Raw genomic sequence first — 16,472 nt, 5'->3', positions numbered from 1 at the left:
AATGGGAAACTCGTAAACACACAAATTCGAACCAAATTAAAACTATCATGGCTCAGAGGAACACCTGAATGATGTGGTTTCCCAATTATGTTGCATATTGCTTAATTATGCTGCGTCTAGCAACATTGATTGATAAAAATGACCAGAATTTGAATTCATGACTCCGAAGGGCAGGCTACCAATTTTTCTACAACGACTTGGTGCTGGTTGATTCCAACTTTTCTTATTAGGAAGGAGTTTTAAATTTGTCTAAAACATTTCGAAGAACATGTTTTTCAAATTCAAATAAACAGACAAGTTTTTTTAAAGAGCTTTAGAACTCAATAAAGAACATGTTACTTTTAAAATTTACGATAGAATTCACCTTCCTCCGTATTTGTCTTTTCGTAACATTTATTGTTGTACTCAATAAAACCCAGCAATGACAGAACAATACCATTAAACACAATGGGTATCACAATAATAAAGAAAAAGTTTGTGCTTTGTATTCAGTAGAACAAACAAGAATTTCCGACTCATTTCATTTGGGGGTGGGGGGGGCTAAGTGCTTCTTACAAGTACCTGAAAGCATTTAAATTAGAACCGGATTGGGGGCCTTAACAAGAACAAAATTTAAGCAACAGAAGCCACAATTAATGTAAATACAACTTTATTTTTGCTTTATGTTTTCCTGTTAATGGGCAATGGCATCACAACCTACCGTAAATTTGAAATAAATTGTGGATTTGGTTGAATTTTGCGCGAAATTTTGATTTTATTCCTCTTTTTTTTTCGAAAATCCAAATCAATTTTCGGGAGATGTGATAATGTGAAATTCAATGTCTTTATATTTTCACAGTTTCGGATAATAGGCACAATTTAAACTAAGAAAGTAAAATCTGTTTCTTTTTAAAAACGTTATTCGCTTACCGCATTTACAGTTTTTGCATTGGTTTGACTTATTTTATTTTTCATCTTTTTTAGAAAAGTTGAAAATTGAACGATGAAATAAGCAAGATATGGCCTTGGTTGCAATAGTTTCAGAATATACTTTCAACTCATGGCTTCTAAAATTTACTCTTGGCTTAGATTCGTTGATCTGAACTTAAATTTTCATCTGGGTTTTAAATTAAATGACAAATGAAGGTATTGACCCCCCCTCCCCCGGTTTAGCATCGAAAATTCAAAATAAAGTAAAACCATCACTGCTCTTTCAGTGCTATCGTAGATTTCAGCAGTTCAAATCTTTTGTTATTCCGTGACATTTTTAAGAATTTTTTGAGTTTTAAGATAAAAAAAAAATGCAAAAAAGGACACTAAAAACTAGAGCATAGGGATGGAGTGACCCTGGCACAAGGGGCACTCACGGCTCGCCGTTCTTCCTTTAAATACACATCTCCTATTCTATCTGTTAGCTCTTATTCCCATTTACTGGTCAGAACTCAGATTGGCGGTACGCTGGCTTACTAACACAATTCTTCCCCTAATGGGTATCGCAGCACGCAGCAGGTAAAACGGTGCGGTGTTGGAATTCAAAAAATACAATGAAACATTTGAATAGCCTAAAAGTAAGGAATTCTTTGACTTGTCAGTCCAGTTTAGATTTTATTCAAAAAAGACTGGATGATGCTTTAGTTGTGAACCGGCAAATCGATAAATCTAATGCTATTAAATCTGACGAAATGAATAACTATTTATTGCAAATTATAGCAGTAAATTCGTTGAAGAGCATTAAGAATCTAATGCTCTCTTAATTACAAAAGAGCTGTTTCAGTAAGCTGATTTTTGTGGGTAAAATACTATGTTTAATTTATTATTGCTCAGTATATTAATTTGCCTATAGTTTAAGCAACTTTTATAATACTTTGCGGTTAATATCTAGTAGACTATATTTTTTGCTTTTACGTTGAAATGTCAATGCATGAGGTCTTAGGGGGGAAGGGTCTTTTTCTGTTACTTTATAGTGAATATTAAAAAAAGGTGTTTTTTTTTCAGAATATAGCGGACAACTAGCCTCTTGCTTCTACTTGGATCCCCTGCTTTTTGTTCGTCAGGGTCTCTAAAAAAAAAAATCACAAAATGTTAACCACTTCATTAGGCTCCCTGAACCTCTCCTGAAGTTTACCGTCTTGGCCTTAGAGCACGAGATTTCATGGATCTCGTGTAAAGTTTAATTTATAAGTTAGTTTGGGATATTGAAAGATAGTAATAAGATATAAAAATGAAATTAGATGCAAATATAAAAGATTATCATAATATCAAAGAATATCAAATATAAAAGAAATATATAAAAATATCAAAATATGTGCAATTTTGGGGAAATCTGATTAGAATAAACAATATAGAAATCAGGTCTTTAGGGTATGTTTAAGTAATAGCGCAACCCTAATCATTACCAATGCACCAAATTTCAGTGCTAGGGAAAAAATCAAAGGACAAACAAAACCGACATGCTAGCCAGTCTCGCTGCTTTAATTTAGCACAAAGCTAGAATAAAAATTAGCTATAAAACATAAATAATAAGGCATTTTTCTAAGTTTAGAGGGGGGGGGGTATCTTCCCTCCCCCGTAATTAGTTCTCATGTTTTCTTTTATAATTAACACAACTATTGGTTTTCGGAAATATTTTTGCTCTCTTTATTTTTTCTCTTTTTTTGCTTCATTTAGAAATGTTTTGCTTTTGGGACAGAGATCTAATCAGAAAGACTTGATTCTGCAAATAGGGATTTGGCAAGATTGTATATTCAAACATCGCTTAATTTAAACCAAAAAGAAACCTGATTCAGAAACAAAACTTAGAAATAAAGGCTTACGCAGCCATATACATCTTAGTCAATAAGAAAAAAGGAATAATTAGTTTTTACTGAAAAAGACATCCAAATGTAGTTGTACATTTTTGTTAGTTTGGGTTCCCTTAGAAGGTAAGGTTTGTAAACTTTAGAAAGTTTACTTGTCTTTAAGTTCTTAGAAAGTTTAGTTGTCTTTGGGAATCAACAGATTGTTAATGACAACTAAAAACGTCAAAATAGAAAGTGTATCGTTAAAGCTAGAGGACCCTATGTAGTCTTTAGGGAGCAGTCTGAGGGCTTCCGCTAGACTACCACTAACACTATTTCTCTCATCCCATCCCGTTATGGAAATAAAAAAGCGTCATTTGAAAATTTTAACGTGACAACCAAAAACGCCAAAATGAAAATAAAATTGTATCTTTAACGGCGGACTCTTGAGCAACTCCATTATTTTAAACTTAAGGACTTAAAAATAAATATTTCACAAAAGTCAATTTTTTTTAAACAAATGAATTGGAAACTACGTGTAGATATATTCCTGCATAAGTGGAACGAGGTAACACATTTCTCTACACTATTTTCTTTATTTCAGCGATCCAGAGAATTGCTCAAATCAAACGATTGTCGTAGAATACCCGAAGAACCTTCATGTTGCAATTTGGTAAATCCTGATGTTAAATTGAAATACATAATTTTTTTTTTCTCAGGGCATACGTCTTGATATTTCCTTAATATGATACTAGGAACAAACGAAGCTAAATTAAAAAAATAACAGTGTCAAAGAAAAATTAATAGGAACACTGAAACGGAATTTCATCGATATCAGAATAAAAACTGGACAAAACCATAATTTAGCCAGCAATAAATGTTTCTAAAACAAACAGAAGATAGAAAATACACGAAATTTGATTGCAACAGATTTGACAGACTTTTGGCATATTTTTCTTGTGAACTACTAACGATATTACAAGTATAACAATCTCTTGGTCTTCAAAATAGAAGCTTTAGAATTTTTAATAAAGGGAATCAAAAAAGACATTTCTTTTACGATATAGGATTGATTGATTTCAAGGAAGGGTTTTAACCCTATATTGCGTTTACAGCTATATTGCGTTAACAGATTCTTGCTTAACTATTGTAATACACATTGGGTTTAAGGGTATTATACAATGATTGCCTTGTTTAATTGAGTACAACGAACGGTGTCACGATAACACAAACACGGAGCAAAGTGAAGACTACCATTCATTCGAAAGTAGCACATGCCCTTGGAGTTATAAAATACTTTAAAAGACATGTCTATTTCTTTGAATTTGAATGATAAGTCTCTCAGAGTGTTTCAAATAGATTTAAAACTCCTCACTAATAAGAAAATTGAACTGATATGAAGCCGCCCGAGAAAAATTGGTGATGTGTCTTTAGCAGTCACGACTTCACATTACTGGTAGTTTGCGTTAATCAATGTTGCCGAAATTAGTATAATGAATCAGAATGTAGGACAATTGGGACAGCAAAGCATCCAGGTATATTCCTCCCTAAAAAAAATAATCTAAGAAAAAGTAGAAAAACCTGTATCATCACATCTGAAAATAAAATTAACACCGAAAATGACTTTTAGGCTGAATTAAAGTAAAACTGCTGATGGACCAACGGTGTAATCAACCGTCGAAATTTTTGTAGTTGTGATCTTATGGTATCTTTTGAAAAAAATGTGCTAAAAGTATCTGAAATTAAATACGCGTGATTTAGGATGATATATTTTTGGGTTAAGTGGATTGTTATATGTTTGCTGCTGACGATTGAGAGTTTTTGCTGTGGTGCTTTTTATTAAGAGCCGAAAATACTCCTAGCTGGTATCAGCTTTTGAAAAGCTCATCAAAATGTGTGTAATATCTCGTGAAATCAATACAAAGAGATAAAGTAACTCCCAAGGACGTGAGCACTTTCCAAAAAGTGTTCAGTTTTTTGTGTTACCATAGCAACACATACTCTGAAATGAATTCCGCACGATTATGCCTCTGCACGATCTTGCCTCTTCAATTTGCCTCCCTTCAAATGCCTCCTTTCAATTTGGCAATGCCAAGATAGCCCTTAGAATCGAAAGAACAACTATTTTGTTACTATGTGTATGTAGTCTAGTGAACCGATCATTTGATAGTGAACTCATGAACGTGAGAAAAATAATCGAACTAAAGAACTTCACTGAAGAAAGTTTTTCCAGCTCTGGCAGAACTCGCCGTGAGAGTCCTCTCCCTATTGCATTCGAATTTAGACTCGGGAAGAATTTTATCAAAGATGTGTGATGTAAAGACGCAAAATAGATATAAGTTGAAGATAGAAAGCATTAAATCTGTCCTTTTCACAAAGTCGCAACTAAGATAAGGCTTCACAGTTCCACAAACCTTTGTGCAGCCCATTCATCCCCAAATCTAGAAAACGAGTCCGAAAGTTAAGATAACAAACATCGGATTATTTAAGCTGAATGTTTACCCATTTATATGTTTATGAAGTGAAACGTTGGGGACAAAGAATAATACTATACTACAAAGGATATTCAATCCATCAAGATTAAAGACAGCTTGGAGCACCATTGTGATAATCTGCCGTTAGTCATTATGTTTGCACCTTTTCTTTCATTTGTTTATACTGTGCCCTCACTCCCTTTGCGAGTTTGAAGGGAACTATTATTATCGTCAGATTATATTCAGACCCTTTATTAAGTAGAATGAAATTCAACTTAACTTTCATCAGAATAAACGCAGAATAAAAAAAAGTATAGCGTAATTCAATCCAAAAAGCATAAGTTTGGGCTACAAAAAGCATAATCCTCTCCTTATAATCTGACAGTGTCTGTGCTAAATTCAAAATTAGAGTGGAACTACAGTCATGGTAAAGTAGAAAGCAAATCTCAAAAGTCTGTAAATTGTGAATAGCCTGATTTCTGTGTATCTCATCAAGCCTTCTGCAGCAGCCCTTAATTACCTGATGAATGAACATGACCCTAGTCGTGAGATAGTTTTGATGGCCTATTCATCAAATTATTAGGTAATTAGAGTGTATGGGGAATGATATAGGCTACTGCTGGTATGCGTTCCAGTACATGTTTAAATTGCTGAACATGAATCTTCTGATAATATGGCTAAGTGGGGTATTCTAAATGGCCTGAGTATTATTCTGAACCCCCCACCAATTAAATAGGGTAAGACAACCGGTACTCAGTCACTTTGTTCACTCTTCACACTTTTTGACATTCAATCTACTATAAATACTTTATTATACCACCTAGAAATTTGATTTTTTTTACAGTTAGAATTGTCACTGTTTTCTGAACAAGTAGGTTATTTGTTTGAATAGTTTTGCTTATACAGTGCTACATATTTTTGAATTAGTAAAAGCTATCAGTTCAGCTAATACTCGTCATATTAGCTGTATTGTATTAGCATTGTATTAGTCCTATTGACAAAGATATTACGGAATAATACACAATCTCAGTCAGAGCCTTGCTTTTTCTCGGTCACTTCCAAAAAACCTGTTTAGACATTCTTTGCTGAGATCTATGACTCAGGCTCTTTGTCTTTTTATTAGAGATTTTAATATTTTGAAATTTGTTATTTCAATTTGGATTTTCAGAACAAAAATAGTGGATCCAGGATTTTCTTTGGGGGAATGGGGCACATAATAGGTGTTTTGATAAACTTGCGAACTAAGAAATACCTGCAATTAAAAGGGAATCTTGACAATTATGCGTCATACATAGGTAGTGGAAATGGTCTAAAGTGGTAATGAGTTTGGCCTTTATTTTAATTCAACCGGTTATAATATAAACTGTTCAAACTGCTCAATGCATCAGCTTTGTCTCAATACATATTAATTTTTAGAAGGTTAATTATTTTTGGATAGATTTAAAAAATATGTTATTTTAAATTGGATTTTCAGAGAAAAAATAGTGGATTAAGGAATTTTTTTGGGCAGGGGGGGCATAATAGGCTGCTTGGATAAACAAAGAAAGGTACTACCCAAAGAAATACCCTCAATTTAAAGGGAGCCTCAACAATTGTGAGTCGTGGTAGGCAGTGGAAATGGTCATAAATTTAATCTAAAATCTGGTGAGGGATAAAGTTCAAATAAATCTGTTGAAAGTAAGATGGTATAAAAATGTTGATACAAAAAAAAAATCGTGACAAAGTTATTATGCAATAATACATATTCTTGTCCTGTCAGTCCCCATTGTTATCTTGGCTATGACTCAGGCTCTTTGTCTTGTTATTAGACATTTTCATGCCTTGAAATTTGCTATTTAAAATTGGAGTTTCCAAGAGAAAATAGTGGATCCAGGATTCTCTTTGGAGGGGGGAGGGGTGCATAATAGGTTGGTTGGATAAACTTGCAAACAAAGAAATACCTGCTAATTTAAAGGGAACCTCGACAATTATATGTTGTAGGTCGGTAGTGGAAATGGTCTAAGGTGCTAAGACTTTGGCCTTTATTTTAATGTTTTAGGATCAACAGAGGAGGACGTATCAACGTAGAATCAACGTATTAACAAATAATACGAAAATTAATAATTTTTGTACTTCTCATACATTTACTTTCTATCGTATAAATCCCCTAAGAAACAACTAGGCTATGTTGGAAAAGCCACCCCTCTTCGCAAAAAAAAAGGAAACCCAAAAAACCAAAACAGACTGCCAAAAAAGTAATGATAGGCCTATCAATTTCTTTGCCTCAGTGCCATAGCAAGACTCGAATACAAATTTTTCACAGAAAAAAGAAGTAAATATTTTGATTTTCAATCCTGTTGTGACAACACAATCCTGAAATAACATTTTGACAGTCTAAAGAAGTTAGGATTTTAAATTTCTCCTCCTTGTTATTACGAAATGAAGATTTTCTCCTCGCAGCTGTCTTTTGCGGTAATACGGACATATTCTGTTGATAAATCTAAATTTAATTAAATCATTTTGGCGGTATGCAACATTAGTAAAATCTAACAAAGACCGCACAAAGTGACTAAAATCTTGTTTCAAACTGGCATGATGTTAGATCTGTTGCTGTTACTGTTTTTAGATTGAGTGTTTTTAGATTACTTGTTTTTAGAATGCCTTCTATATAGCAATCATCTCAATTGAAAAAATAGACAGGCTGTTTGTTTTAATGTTTTAAAAACTCCTTTTATGTTGTTTAGTCAGACAGAAAGTGCAGTTGATTTAAGTGGAAAAATATTTCTTGGTAATAGTCCATTGAAACAAGTAGCTGTGGTGAGATACCTTGGTTACCACCTTGATCAAACTATGAGTTTAATTGTTGTGGTGAGATACCTTGGTTACCACCTATGAATCTGGAAGGACCTATAACCAGGAGCATTGACCCCATCACAACACATGAATGGAGTGAGACAAGTCTAACAGGTTGTATTAGTTGTAAGGAAAATGATCCGCTCTGTATTCTTTAATTTGACTTCCAAACTTAATAAATTGGCTTAAAAAAACAGAAATGCTTTTATTTGAGAGTAGTATAGCCATTTTGAAGCCAGGAGGAACAATCCTACAAGCAATTTTAACCTCACTTACAAAAGCCAAGAGGAACATGCATTACCGATTTACCTAGTAACCAGATTAGGTGATGAACCTTTTCCAGTGGCTAGATAGCATCCAGATACTACAGAGGATACATTTCATTTGAATTCTTCCATGAGGCCCTCATTTGCATATAACTGTGAGAACATGGTTAATACATAATCAACCTTCACTGAATAAGAGGAATAACCAGTTTTGAAAAGCGGTTAACTGGATTCAAAAGGTCGAGTAGAATCAGCTTGATCCAAGGAATGACCAATTTAGTAAACCAGTTTATATAAATTCAAATGGGTGGTAGAAACAGCGTAATCAGAAGAATGACCATTCAGGTAGACCATTTTCTTTGATTTAAAATATAACTACTAGAATTTAAAAAGTAGTATTGGACTTTACTTGAAAGCATTTATCAACATGGACATGGTCTAACCACATGTTTTATCATATTCACAAGAATGAGGGCTTGTATTAACACTTTTTTAGAGTGAACTTATGGTCATCCATATCCCAGCTCCAAGAGCCCAATGCTAAGTTGCTGGTTGAGAACCAAAAATTTAATAAAAGCACTGTTGACTATATAAACTCAACTAGTGGGTAAATTTTGAGTCATTGAATTGGTGACTTATTATCAAAAACTTAATAAGAAAGCACTTTTGCATACAGACAACTCAGCTATTAGGCAAACCCCAAGTGTCTTAGTTGCTGACTGAGCAAAAATTTTTTTTAATAAGAAGCACGTTTGACTACCATAAACTCACTTAGTTCATAAATGCCAAGTGGTTACTTGGTGGCTGAGTACCAAATAATTAATAAAAGCACTTTTGATAGGAACAAACGTACCTTTTAATCATAAGTCTTTTAATCAGTGACTGAGTATAAAAAATGAATAGAAAAGTACTTTTGCAAGCAAAAGCCTCAGGTAGTAGGTAAATTCTGACTGTCTTAGTTGCTGGCTGCGCATCAAAACTTTAACAAATGTAGTTTTGACTACAATAAACTCAGGTAGTTAATACATTCCGGATTGTTTTACTTTCGCATTGGCTGAGCATCAAAACTTTAATAAATGTACTTTTGATGGCACTAAACTCAGGTAGTTAATGCATTCCGGATGTTTTACCTAATGTTTGACTACCAAAAAGATTAACAAAAGCACTTTTTACTATAATAAACTCAACTACATGGTAAATTCCAAGTCTTTTGATAGGTGACTGAGCATCAAACAATTAATAAAAATTAATTTTGTAGAGAACAAACTCAGCTTGTAGGTAAATTCCGAGTGGCTTAGTTGCTTGCTGAGTACCAAAAACTATAATTTTGAGTGTTAATAAATTCCAAATGCTTTAGTTGCTGGCCTTGAACAAAAAAATATTAAAGCAATTTGACTACAACAAATTCAACTAGCTTGTAAATTTCGAGTCTTTCAATTGGTGACTGAGGATAAATAAAATAAATAAAAAGGCAAATTTCCATACAAGCAACTCAGCTACTAGGCAAATTTTGAGTGTCTTAGTTGCTGATTAAGCAAAAAAATTTAATAAGAAGTACTTGTCGTTACAATAAAGTCACACAGTTGATAAATTTCGAGCGGTTACTTGATGGCTGAGTACCAAAATGATTAATAAAAGCACTTTTGATAACAACAAACTTAGCTACTTGGTAATTTCCAAGTCTTTTAATCGTTAACTGAGCATAAAAATCTATAAAAAGCGCTTTTGCATATAACAACTTCAGGTAGTGGGTAAATTCTTAATGTCTTTTGACTACAATAAACTCTGGTAGATGATAAACTCCTAGTGGGTTTCTTCCTGGTTGAGTCCCAAACAATTAATAAAAGCAGTTTTGACTACAACAAACTCAACTACTCGGTAAATTCCGAGTCTTGTAATTGGTGACTGAGTATCAAAAAATAAAAAATAAGAGCACTTTTGCATAGAACAAACTCAGCTAGTAGGTAAAACCCAAGTTTCTTAGCTGCTGACTGAGTATCAAAATTTAATAATAGTACTATTTAATATAAAAAAACTCAGGTAGTTGATAAATTCCGAATTTTTATTTGCTGGCTAAGTACCAAAACAAAAAAAAAGCACTTTTGACTACAACAAACTCAACTACTTGGTAAATTCCAAGTCTCTGAAATGGTGAATGGGTATAAAAAATTAATAAAAAGACTTTTGCACCAAACAAACTCAGTTATTAGGTAAATCTGAGTGTCTTGGCTGCTGGCTGAGTACAAAAAATTTAATAAATGCACTTTTGAATACAATAAAGTGAGGGACTTCATAAATTCTGGGTATTTTTAGTTGAAGGCTGAATGCAAAAAAAAAATAAAAGCACTTTTGACTACAACAAAGTCAGATTATTGGTAAATTCTTAGTCTCTGAACTGGTGATTGAGCATAAAAAATTTAATAATTGCACTTTTGCATACAACCGGACTGAATCTGCTCTCTTTGGGGGAGCTGGGGGTCGAGATATTAATTCGAAAAAATTGGAAAATTTTAGGTATTTTTGACTTTTGGCCTGAGGTATTATTTTGACGGGTGACCAGATCTTAATGAAATTCGATACGTAGAAGGAATTCATGCCCCAGAGTTCTTTTTTAAATTCCGACCAGATCTGGTTACATTGAGAGGAGTTTGATGGGGAAACCAGAAAACATGGAAAACACTTAGAGTGGAGAGATCGGGTTTAAACTTGGTGGGCAGAATAAGCAAATGTTGTAGATACGTGATTGACGTAACCAGACTAGATCCGCTCTCTTTTTGGGGAATTAGTGGGGTTCAGTGCTTTGGCGAGTTCGAAGTTTCTGGACGTGCTAGGACGATGAAAATTGGTAAGTTTGTCAGAGATCTGCACAAATTGATTTGTTTAAGTCATTTCTACCGATTCGACCATCTGAGGGGGCTGAAAGGAGCGAAAAAATTAGAAAACGAGGTATTTTTAACATATGTATGGGTGATCAGGTCTTAATTAATTTTAATATTTAGAAGGACCTCGTGTCTCAGAGCTTTTATTTTAAATCCTGACTGGTATTGAGCCTCTGATTTTCCTTTAAATCAATCTATTGACTGTCAGAATTTTGCTAGAGCTCATGCCATATGAGCTCTTGACTCTTCCAACCCTCGTCAAGTGTCATATGAGCTCTTTCCTCTTGTTAAAACAAAAAGAAAACCTTTAGCATAAAGAGTGGGATGTTGAGGACAGGCCCTTTTTTATACGGAATAATTTCTTTTCGTGTTAAGGTTACTCCTTACTTTCAGTTGAAAAACTTTTTTTATTTAATATATATAAGAATTGACATGGTTTATTTCCAAAACATACAAAGAACAAACTATATATACATACAATTTCTGAGTAAGGCAAGAGACGAAATAATGGACGGCTACGACCCTCTGAATATTAATCCCTCTAAATATTATTCGTTTAAGTTTTAATGTCACTCCTTACTTTCAGTTGATAAACTTATTCTCTTATCTAATTTCTGAACGTTTTTGAATTGATGGATGTTTTGATTTTGGCTCACTGCAAATGAATAATTAAAACGAAATTTGCATATTAATTTGTTTTAATAAAAAACAATTTTTTTCTTTCTCATATTTTTGATGAGACTATTTTTACAACAAAACAGGGTGGAGGCGGAGTCGTAGTTGCCATTCAATTTTTGGTTATCTAAAAATACAGCTTGAAGTTTTAATTTTTTACGAATGTTTTTATTAGTAACAAATATAACGCAACTGACGAATCAACTTGTCTAACAAACTTCTATATCTGTATATTTTTATTACGTATATGATGGGATTTCCCCCCTCGTCAAGACCTCGCTCATTACGTTAAAGCTTGAATTTTGTCTCAGTTCTTTAAGAATAACCCCTGAATCACAGAGGCCATAGAAATAGATAGTTGAAATTACTAAAATACTTGAGCCTAAAGAGTGGGGTAGTACGAGGAGGTGAATCCCTCATATGCGCAATAATTTCTGTTCGTTTTAAGCTTTAATTCTGCTCCTTAAAAAAAAGTTAAAAAACGTTTTATTTTTTTATTTACTCATTGTTTTTTTTAATAGTTCAGGGAAATTCTCTTCTATCATGACAAATTCCTCCATGGAAATATCTTCCCAAGTAATGAAATCTCTCAAAGCAACCCCCTCCCCCCCCCAACGTGAAAAATGGAAAATCCCCTGGAAAAAAACACGGATCCATCATCTGTAATATATAAATTCCACTTTTTTGTAGATAGGAGGTTAAAACTTTTACAGTGGAATTTTCTAATACGCTGAATTTAACGGTGTAATTTTTGTTAAGATTATATGAGTTTTAGGGTGTGTTTTCACCTATTTTCTAAAATAACACAAATTTTCTCAGGCTCGTAACTTTTTATAAGTAAGACTAAACTTGATGAAACTTATTTATTTAAAATCAGCATAAAAATACAATTCTTGCGATGTAACTATTAGTATCACTATTCCATTGTTTTATTTCGTTTATTATTGAGACGGGTCACTCCTTACTTCCAGTTCGTTCCCATGAACTGTTAGATTGCCGACTCATGTGAATGTAAACTTTCCCTTCTTTTGTCAAACCACATTTTGTAATATTATAAATCATATGATTGATATATTATTTTGTCTATTAATCAGTGCCTCTCTCTTCTTTTATGAATGGGAAATTGTCTATTCTATGTGAACTGCAAAGATGTTCTACATTTTCAGGTACCGTACTATTTTGAACAAGGGTCAAAAATAGTGGTTCTTATAGCCTGTTATTTATTGCAAGCAGTAGATCTTTTATAATTCAAACTCTGTTTGGATCTTGCATTATCCATTGGTTTCATTGGTCCGTGTCACTTATTGGTGCCTAAATTTCCTTGTACGTGCTCCCTTCTATATTTTGTACCACTTTAGGATCAAACATAAACCTTGGGAGCTTAGGTGGTATCCTTAATAATAGAAAATTGGGCTGATCAACTTCTTCTCCCTTCAAGATCCCACGTGGACAGTCCTCAGTATTTGCACATTCACCACTTCTTACTATTTCTTGGTGGCTTGGTGCTGTTCCATAATTTGGAGTAATTGTAGCTACAAAAAAAAAAAAAAATATTATTTTAGCGCAGTGTCATTTCGTGAGAATTGAACAGAAAAAACAGGTAGAAGGACTAGATTTCTGTTTGAGTTTTTTGAGCCCTAGTTTAAAAACAAAGTTATCGAAAAATTGTTTGAAGAACCGTTTTTTGGCTGTTCAACTTAAACTTGTTGATATACTTTTACATTTGAGAAATAACATTTACTTTGGAAATAAATACTTCGAATAATACCTGAAAATTTAATATATCAGACCTTATGTGAAGTTTTGACGTTTTATGGTTTTTTATTGCTATAAGAAATCATGTTTAAAGCTATCTTCTCCTAACCCAAATCCTCATATTTCTTGTGTTTTCCAAGGTATAACAACGAGATCGAGACAAAGAAAACGAATTAAAAAAAGTAGTTCTAAAACCAAGATTTCTTGTGTGTTCCAAGGTATAACAACGAGATCGAGACAAAGAAAGCGAATTAAAAAAAGTAGTTCTAAAACTTATAAGTTCACCCTTATAAGTTAGGTATTAATAATCTTCTCCTAACCCAAATCCTCATATTTCTTGTGTGTTCCAAGGTATAACAACGAGATCGAGACAAAGAAAACGAATCAAAAAAAGTAGTTCTAAAACCAAGATTTCTTGTGTGTTCCAAGGTATAACAACGAGATCGAGACAAAGAAAGCGAATTAAAAAAAGTAGTTCTAAAACTTATAAGTTCACCCTTATAAGTTAGGTAATTTTCCAAATTTTTCGGTAAATTAGTAAATTTATCCCACATTTGGGTTTTGCGTTCGGTTATATAAATTACGTCCCGGCAAATGGATTTCAACGTGTATGGATGAAAAACTGCGTTATTTTCTGAAAGATATTTAGCCACACTTACCTTTGAGGTGCAAGAGGAAGAAGCAAGCATTAAAGGTGTCTCATTATTTGAATTTAAAGAATTCATGCCAGCACCCTTTGACACTAGCAACCTACACACATTCAAGTGACCGTTCTGTGCGGCAAGATGTAAAGGAGTTGAGTCACTAGAATTTGAAGCATCTATTGTGGCCCCATTTGAAATCAATAGCTTACAGGCTTTAAGATCTCCAGACGAAGCAGCATAATGTAGAGGTGTTTCATTCATAAAATCTTTGGCATCTATAGTAGCACCGTTTGAAATCAATAGCAGAGAAATGTCCAGATCTTCAGTGTCAACAGCTATATGTAAAGGCGTTTGATTGCAAGAATTTATTGCATCTGCTCTAGCACCCTTTGAAATTAATAGTTGACAAATATACATGTTTTTGGTCTCAACAGCCGTATGTAAAGGTGTGTCACCCAAAGAATCTACGTTATCTATTGTAGCACCCTTTGAAATTAGTAGCTGACAAATTTCTTTTTTCTCCATTGCAACAGCTCTATGTAAAGGTGTTTTTTTCTTAGAATCTATGGCATCTATTGTTGCACCCTTAGAAATTAATAGCTGACATATATTTAGATTTCTATTCATAACGGCTATATGTAAAGGTGTTTCTTTCCAAATATTTATGGCATCTATTGCAGCACCCTTTGAAAGCAATAACTGACAAATATCTAGATTTCCAGTCTTAACAGCTATATGTAAAGGTGTTTCTTTCCTAATATTTCCTATAGCACCCTTTAAAATTAGTAGTTGACAAATATCTTGGTTTTTGGTCTTAACAGCTGCGTCTAAAGGCGTTTTTCCCCAAATATCTACGTTATCTATTGTAGCACCCTTTGAAATTAGTAGCTGACAAATTTCTGAATTACAAATCGCAACAGCTCTATGTAAAGGTGTTTTTTTCTCAGCATCTTTGCTATGTATTGTTGCACCCTTAGAAATTAATAGCTGACATATATTTAGATTTCCAGTCGCAGCAGCTATATGTAAAGGTGTTTTTTCCCAATTATTTATGGGATCTATTGCAGCACCCTTTGAAAGCAATAACTGACAAATATCTAGATTTCCAGTCTCAGCAGCTATATGTAAAGGTGTTTCGTTCCTAATAGTTATTGCATCTATTGCAGCACCCTTTAAAAGTAATAGCTGACAAATATCTAGATTTCCATATGTAACAGCTATATGTAAAAGTGTTTTTTTCTGAGCCTTTTCCCAATATAATAAACCCTCAGAAAAAACTGTATCACCCTTTCGAGCACCCTTTAAAAGCAATAGCTGACACATATCTGGATATCCTTTCTCAACAGCTGTACGTAGAGGTGTTCTACCACAACAATCTTTGGCATGTATTGCCGCACCCTTTGAAAGCAATAACTGACAAATCTCTAGATTTCTAGTCTCAACAGCTATATGTAAAGGTGTTTCATTCTTAGAATTTCTGGCACTTATAAGATCGTTATCTATTGTAGCACCCTTTGAAATTAATAGCTGACAAATTTCTAAATTACAATTCGCCATACCTCTATGTAAAGGTGTTTCTTTCCAATTATTTATGGCATCTATTGCAGCACCCTTTGAAAGCAATAACTGACAAATATCTATATTTCCAGTCTCGGCAGCTATATGTAAAGGTGTTTCTTTCCTATAATTTATGGCATCTATTGTTGCACCCTTAGAAATTAATAGCTGACATACATTTAGGTTTTCATTCGTAACAGCTATATGTAAAGGTGTTTCTTTCCAAAAATTTATGGCATCTATTGCAGCACCCTTTGAAAGCAATAACTGACAAATATCTAGATTTCCAGTCTTAACAGCTATATGTAAAGGTGTTTCTTTCCTAGAATTTATGGCATCTATTGCAGCACCAATTAAAATCAATAGCTGACACATATCTAGATATCCTTTCATAACAGCTGTGTGTAGCGTTTTACCCAAAGAATACATACTATCTATTGTAGCACCCTTTGAAATTAGTAGCTGACAAATTTCTGAATTCCGATTCACAAGAGCTCTATGTAAAGGTGTTTTTTTCTCAGCATCTTTGCTATCTATTGTTGCACCCTTAGAAATTAATAGCTGACATATATTTAGATTTCCAGTCTCAACAGCTATATGTAAAGGCGTTTGTTTCCATGAATTTATTGCATCT

General features: G+C 33.5%; 2 protein-coding genes and 1 long non-coding RNA gene across 9 annotated transcripts in view; 2 read left to right on the top strand and 1 right to left on the bottom strand.

Moving 5' to 3' along the window:
* LOC136031730 (vesicular glutamate transporter 1-like) overlaps window positions 1-16,472 on the top strand; it is a gene marked incomplete at its 5' end in the record, with an annotated part of 404,579 nt that overhangs the window by 82,404 nt on the left and 305,703 nt on the right.
* Window positions 5,293-16,472, top strand: part of LOC136031725 (uncharacterized) — a 35,319-nt gene continuing 24,139 nt past the window's right edge. The window contains exon 1 of the long non-coding RNA XR_010618567.1: window positions 5,293-5,813. This is a non-coding gene — a long non-coding RNA (uncharacterized LOC136031725). The remainder of the gene's footprint in view (window positions 5,814-16,472) is intronic.
* Window positions 12,732-16,472, bottom strand: part of LOC136031723 (uncharacterized) — a 94,285-nt gene continuing 90,544 nt past the window's right edge. For all 7 annotated transcript variants that reach the window (XR_010618566.1, XR_010618565.1, XM_065711431.1 and 4 more), the window contains one exon: window positions 12,732-13,414. The gene's annotated coding sequence lies outside the window, so the exon portion shown is untranslated. The remainder of the gene's footprint in view (window positions 13,415-16,472) is intronic.

Source organism: Artemia franciscana, chromosome 10 (genome assembly GCF_032884065.1).
Source record: "Artemia franciscana chromosome 10, ASM3288406v1, whole genome shotgun sequence".
Lineage (NCBI taxonomy): Eukaryota > Metazoa > Arthropoda > Branchiopoda > Anostraca > Artemiidae > Artemia > Artemia franciscana.
The sequence above is the reverse complement of the archived record's forward strand: the minus strand, read 5'-3'. Positions and strand labels throughout refer to the sequence as shown.